Source organism: Pteropus alecto, unplaced genomic scaffold (genome assembly GCF_000325575.1).
Source record: "Pteropus alecto unplaced genomic scaffold, ASM32557v1 scaffold150, whole genome shotgun sequence".
NCBI lineage: Eukaryota > Metazoa > Chordata > Mammalia > Chiroptera > Pteropodidae > Pteropus > Pteropus alecto.
The window spans coordinates 544,105-551,310 of record NW_006429686.1 but is presented as its reverse complement, the minus strand read 5'-3'; the positions used below and the strand labels follow the sequence as shown (position 1 = coordinate 551,310).

General features: G+C 37.0%; 1 pseudogene; it reads right to left on the bottom strand.

Annotated features, from left to right (window-relative positions):
* Nucleotides 1-2,945: 2,945 nt before the first annotated feature.
* On the bottom strand, nt 2,946-3,064 carry LOC112471091 (annotated as a pseudogene).
* Between the last annotated feature and the right edge of the window lie 4,142 nt (nt 3,065-7,206).

Here is a 7,206-nt window from a genome sequence, read left to right as displayed (position 1 = left end):
TTTTGGATTTTAACTATTCTAAAAGGTTTGTGCTGCTATTGTGTTGTTTTGATTTTCAATTTCTTAATACCATATGATGTTGAGCATTTTTTCATATGCTTATTTGTTATTTGTATATTTTCTTTGATGAGATATCTATCCATATTTTTGCCCATTTTCCATTTGGGTTGTTTATTTGCTTATTGTTGAATTTAAATGTTCTTTTGCATATGGGTACGTCATTGACTGAATATAATTGTGCAAATATATTTCTCAGTCTGTGGCTTATAGTTTTGTTCTCTTAACCCTGTCTTTTGTAGAGTAGATGTTTTTAAATTGTTACAGTCCAATTCACCAATTTATTTTTACGTGGATTATCATGTTGGTTCTGAGTCTAAAATCTGATCACCAATCCCAAAGTATCCTAGATTTTCCCAATATTGGTTTAGAAGTCTATAGTTTTTAAATTTATATTTAAGCTTGTTGTTCATTTTGAGCCAATTTTTGTGAAAGATGTAAAGTCAGTGTCTAGGTTAATTTATTGTAAATATAGATATCCAATTATTCCAGCACCATTTGTTGAAAGACTTCCCTTGCTCCATAGAATTACCTTTGTTCTTTTGTCAAAAGACAGGTGACTATATTTGTGGGGGTCCATTTATGGGCTCTCCTTTCTGTTCCACTGATCTATGTGTCTATTCTTTTGCCAATACCATAGTGCCTTATTAACTGTAGCTTTATACTATATCTTAAAATTGGGTAGTTTGTCAGTAACATCAAAATCATGGCAGTGTGAGGAATGTTCCCTTGAAATTATAACAAACTAAACATGTCCAACAGATAACACTCAAACTGCACACAAGCACGACATAACATCTGAATGTGGGCAAATAGCATGATAAAAAGAGGAGAAAAGGGAGAGAGTAATAAAGACAGGTGCTGTGGAACACAATCCGGAGCTCCCAGCAGGATGAAGGGGATAGGGGAATTACATGGCTATTTTTTAACTACTTGAAGGCCCAAGCAGTCCTGCCTGAGTGATCAGCATATTCCATGTAGCAGAGCCCAGTGAACAGGACAGAGGCTGAATATAGAGGATCAATAACTGTGTGTTATCATCCATCACTGCCAGACAAAAAGCTGAGTTGGGGAGCCTGACTGCTTATCACCACCATCCCAGAACACACCTCCCTATATCTTCCTAGAGCTAGCAGCAGACCCCAGCACTGCATCTGGCTGTTGGGGCAGTACCAGGACTTCAAGGGCTCTTCGGAGGCTCAGGTCTCCTTTGCTCTTCACATTCTCCAACAGTGCTTGAGCCCTGGGACCTGGGAAACTTAGTAACAGAGGAGACACACACACCTCCCCAAGGCATAAAGGGCATGTTTATCCCCAAAGCTGAGATTCAGCAGGCTTGGGCAGTGCAGGAGGCTTAGGTGCTACCTACTGGAAAACAAAAGGAAAACCTCTTCTTAACAACCTGCTACAGAGAAATCACTCTGAATAATAATTTTAAAAAATTTAAAGCAGAGTACATTCCTATTAATACCCAGGTGAAAAAAATAATTCCTCAAACACCATCAACAACCCAGTGACAAGGCAGCTCAGAAAGAAAATGAAAATTTTCTAGGAAATAAACTTAAAGATATAGAAATATGCAATAAAAATAACAGAGAATTCAAGGCTGCACTTCTGAAAAAAAATGAGAAATAAGAAAATTCTGATCGACATTTCAAAGAACTCAGGAAAAAAATCAGTGAACAACAGAAATACTTTACCAAAGTGATTGAAACTCTAAAAATGAACCAAGTAGAACTTCTGGAGTTGAAGAACTCATTAAAAGAGATAAAGAATGAAATAGCGGGCTTAGAAATAGCTGACCAGAAGGAGGAAAGAATTAGTGATATCAAAATCAGAAATCTGCAAATAAGTCAGATAGAAGAAGAGACTTGAGGGTGAAAGAAAAGAAAGAAAGAATGCTACAAGGCATATCTGACACCATCAGAAAAAGTAAAATAAGAATAATAGGTATACCAGAAGGAGAACAGAGGGAGAAGGGAACAGAGAGCATATTCAAGCAAAGAGTCAAAGAGAATTTCTCAAAATATGGAAAGGACTGGATCTTTGAATACAAGAAGCAAAGAAAATGCCTAATTATCTCAACCAAAAAAAAATGCTTTCTCCAGACACATTATATTAAAATTTTCAAAAATTAATGACAAAGAAAGAATTCTCAAGGCAGCCAAGGGGGAAAAAAAGATGCTACTTATAACAGAAAACCCATTAGATTATCATTGGACTTTTCAGCACCAACTTTACAAGCTGGGAAGGAGAGGAACCAAATAGTCAAACAATTGGAAGAAAGAATTTACCAGCCAAGAATAATATATCCAGCAAAGCTCTCCTTTAGATATGAAGGATAAATAAAGACCTTTCCAGACATACAAAAGCTAAGGGAATTTTCTACTACAAGGCCTGCACTACAGGAATTACTGAAGTGGATCATTTTACCTTAAACAAAAGGATTTAAAATACATAACTATGAGTAAGATAACTAGCAGGCAGACAGAAATAAGAAAGTGCAATTCTTATTAAGAATAGAATATTATAAGCTTAAATATTACATAATGGTTAAAAGAAAATCTCTTTGAAAATAGAAGAAGATAACAGTTACTGAAACTTGGAAATGAATGTTCAGCATATACATTGATAATTTGAAACAACAAAAACAGAAGAGTTGAGGGAGTAAAGATTCAAATCTGCAAAGGGGAATGGAGATAAGGAGTATGCAGAAGAAAATGGACTACTATCTCTCTATATATAATTATCTTTTACATAAACATTTTTTGTTTGTTTGTTTGTTTTGTTTTGTTTTTAGGCGAGGCAATCCTTGGTTGATCTCACAGATTGCAAGGACCTTGTCAGCTTACAATCCCTTATTTTTTTATTTTATTTTATTTTTTTTACGCCTACAGCACCTGGTCTTCCTAGGTGGTTTCCCATCCAAGTACTAACCAGGCCGAACCCTGCTTAGCTTCTGAGATCAAATGGGATCAGGCTTGTTCAAGGTGGTATAGCCATATACATAGACTTATTGATAAGCACACACACACAAAAATACAGAACTGAGACAAATATCATAAAACGATAAGGAACAGAGGGAAAAACCTTAAAACACCAACAAATCAAAGAAACAAGGAGACAAAGAACAAAGAAACAATGGAGACACCGAGATATCACAAAACAGAAGATAAAATAGCTATAGAAAACCCTCATATTTCAATAACCACCCTTAATGTAAATGAACTAAATTCAATAATAAAAATGGACAGAGTGGCAGATTAGATCGGTAAACAAAACTCAACCACATGCTGCCTCCAGGAGACACATCTCAGCTGCAAGGACAAATATCAGTTTAAAGTGAAAGGGTGGAAAACGATACTTCAAGCAAATCTCATCCAGAGAAAAGTGGGTGTAGCCATCCTTATAAATGACAAAATATACTTCAAGATAAAAAAGGTAAAGAGAGACAATGATCGACATTTCATAATAATAAAGAAATCATACATCAAGAAGATTTAACACTTCTTAGTATCTATGCTCCCAATCAGGAAACATCAAAATATATATATATATATATATAAAGAACTACTAACAGTACTAATGAGAGAAACTGACACAAATAGAATAATATTTGGGACCTAAATATTCCACTGTCAACTATAGGTAGATCATCCACACAGAAAATCAATAAGGAAATATCAATCTTAAATGACACAATAGACCAGTTAGGGAAAATGACATTTACAGAGCCTTTCATCCAAAACATCAGATTATACATTCTTTTCTAGTGTACATGGAACATTCTCAACGATAGACCATATACTGTGACACAGAGCTAGTTCAACAGATTTAAGAAGATTGAGAATAGGAAGAAACCCCTTGAAATATGGTGGAGTGAGAGACATCCTGAGATTTCTTCCCTTGAAACAACAATAAGCCGAGCATCTAAAACTCAACAAAATATGCGCAAACTGCACACCAGCACATCTTAGCATGGGATCTGTGCACAAGAAATACCACAGGTCAGAACCCCGTGTGTAAGGCAGTGGACTGGGAGAAATAAAGAAGCTGCCTCTCACAGCTCCAGGAGCTCCTTGCAGGAGGAGGGGGAGGGGTGAAAGTGCGGCAACTTACCTGATCAGCCTGCCTGGAAGTGCCAAAACTTCTACGCAGCTGGCAACAGGGCCCAGTCATCAGGGTGGAAAGCAGAGAAGCGGGACAGGACAGCAGAGAAACAACAGATGATTTTTACCAGTCCCAGTTGCAAAACCGAGGCTGAGCTGCAGCCCCACACTGCCAACCCAGAGAGCCCCCCCATACCCTCTGAGACCAATCACCGCGGAGCCCCAGGGGAATCTGAACAAAAGCTGCCGAGACTGGAACTACCTCTCGCAGCCTCTGGAGCTCCCTGCGGGAGGATGAGGAGGGAAGAAGGTGCGGCAACTTCCCTGAATAGCCCAGCCTGGAAGTGCCAGAACTCCTATGCAGCAGGGAGGAAGGCATAGTCATCAGGGCAGAAAGCAGAGAAGTGGGACGTGACCACAGAGAAATAACAGTTGATTTGTACTGGCCCTGGTTGCAAAACCGAGGATGAGCTGCAACCCCCAACTCCCAACCCAGAGGACATGTCCCCCCATTCCCTCCCAGATCGATCATCGCGAAGCCCCAGGGGAATCTGAGCAAATGCTATTGAAACTGTTGCTAACACTAACAGGGACTGAAACTGAAAGTAGCAAGTGTGATTAAATATCTACAAGAAAATAAAAAAGACATTTAGGTTTTATATAAAGCAGGGATCCAAGAAGATTAGAAGTCACCTACTGGAAACCCAAAGAAAAGTGCCTTCTTTACAGCAGGCTAAAGAGAGGGACCATTATATAATAAATCTTCTTTCTGGAAAAAAAAAATCAGAATACACTTCCATTAATGCCCAGGTGGAGAAATAGTCCACTATGAACAACCAAGGTGACAAGGCATCTCAGAAAGAAAGAGAAAAATCCCCGGAAAATAAGCTTACAGACATAGAAATATGTGACTTAAATGACAGAGAATTCAGGATGGTACTTCTGAAAAACTCAATGATAACCGAAACAAATCATATCAACAATTTCAGAAATTTAAAAAACAACTAGATGAGCAGAGCAAGGAGATTGAAACCATCAAAAGGAACCAAACAGAACTTCTAGAGATGAAGGACACACTGCAAAAGTTGAAAAATGAAATAGCAGGCTTGGGAAATAAAGTCGACCAAATAGAGGAAAGGATTGGTGATATCAAAGACAGAAACCTATAAATAAAACAGAAGGAAGAAGAGAGAAACCAAAGAATGAAAAATAATGAAAGAGAAATGTAAGAACTAGCTGATACCATCAGAAGAGGAAACATAAGAATAATGGGCATTATTGAAGGCGAGGAAAAGGAACAGAGATTTAAAAGCATTTTCAGACAAATAGTTGATGAGAATTTCCCAAATTTAAGAAATGAGCTGGAGCTTGGAATTCAAGAAGTCAACAGAACACCCAATTATCTCAACCCCAAAAGGCCTTCACCAAAACACATTGTATTAAAATTATCAAAAATCAACAATGAAGACAGAATTCTCAGGGCAGCCACGGAAAAGAAGATGATAAACTATAAAGGAAAACCCATTAGATTACCTTTGGACTTCTCAGCATAAACCTTACAAGTTAGAAAAGAGTGGAATCAAATATTTAAACTATTAAATGAAAGGAACTACCAGCCTAGAATAATGAAACCAGCTAAGCTCTCCTTTAGATATGAAGGAGAAATTAAAACCTTTCCAGACATACAAAAATTGAGAGAATTTTCCTCTATGAGGCTTGCACTACAGGAAATACTGAAAGAGGTCAGCTTACCTAAAACAAAATAACAACAACAACAACAAAAATACATAATTAGGAGTAAATATCAGATCAGGCAAATGGAAGCAGAAGAGTGCAACTCTTACTAAGAATGAGTCATTATAAGCTTAAATAATAAGAAGAGAATTGCTATAGCAAGAATGAACTTTCAGTAATGAGCGTTCAGCATACATGGGGACAAATTGAGATAACAATGATGGAAAAGGGGAGGATTCAAAGATCCAAATTAGCAAAGGAAAATGGAGATAAGGCACACACGTGCAGAAGAAAATGGACAACTGTATATATATAACCATCCTTTACATATACGTAATGGTAACCACACACAGAAGATTCAGAACTGAAGTATATAATATAAAACAGGAAGAACCAGAAGGAAAAACCCATAAAAGTCAACCAAAATAAAGAAAACAGAAACACAAGGACAAAGAAGCAATGGAAACACTGAGCTACCAGAAAGCAAAAGATAAAATGGCTATAAGAAGACCTCATATTTTAATAAGCACCCAAAATGTAAATTGACTGAATTCACCAATAAAAAGGCACAGAATTGCAGAATGGATCAAAAAACAAAACCCAATGATATGCTGCCTCCAGGAGACATATCTCAGCTCCAAAGACAAATGTAGACTCAAAGTGAAGGTGTGGAAAGTGATATTTAAGTAAATGGCATTAAAAAAAAAAAAAAAGCAGGAGTACTGGTGTTAATATCGGACAAAATAGACTTCAAAATAAAAAAAGTAAAAAATGATACTGCGGAACACTCCATAATGATAAAGGGAATCATGTACCAAAAAGACGTAACACTTATTAATACCTATGCTTCTAATCAGGGAGCCACAAAATATATAAAGCAATTACTAACAGAACTAAAGGGAGAAACAGAACAAAGTACTATTCTAGTAGGGGACCTAAATAGTCCACTGTCAGATAGGGACATATCATCCAAAGAGAAAGTCAATAGGTAAGTAACATTCTTAAATGACACATTTGACCATCTGGACATAACTGACATATACAGTGCCTTCCATCCCAAAACAGCTGCTTATACATTTTTCTCTAGTGCACATAGAACATTCTCAAGAATTGACTACATACTGGGAAACAGAGATAGCCTCAAGAAACATAGGAGGTATGAAATCATACCAACAATATTCTCTAATCATAATGCTTTGAAACAAGAGATCAACTGTAAAAAGAAAGTGGAAAGAACCACAAATACATGCAGATTAAACAACATGCTACTGAAGAATAACTGGGTCAGAGAAGAAATAAAAAGAGA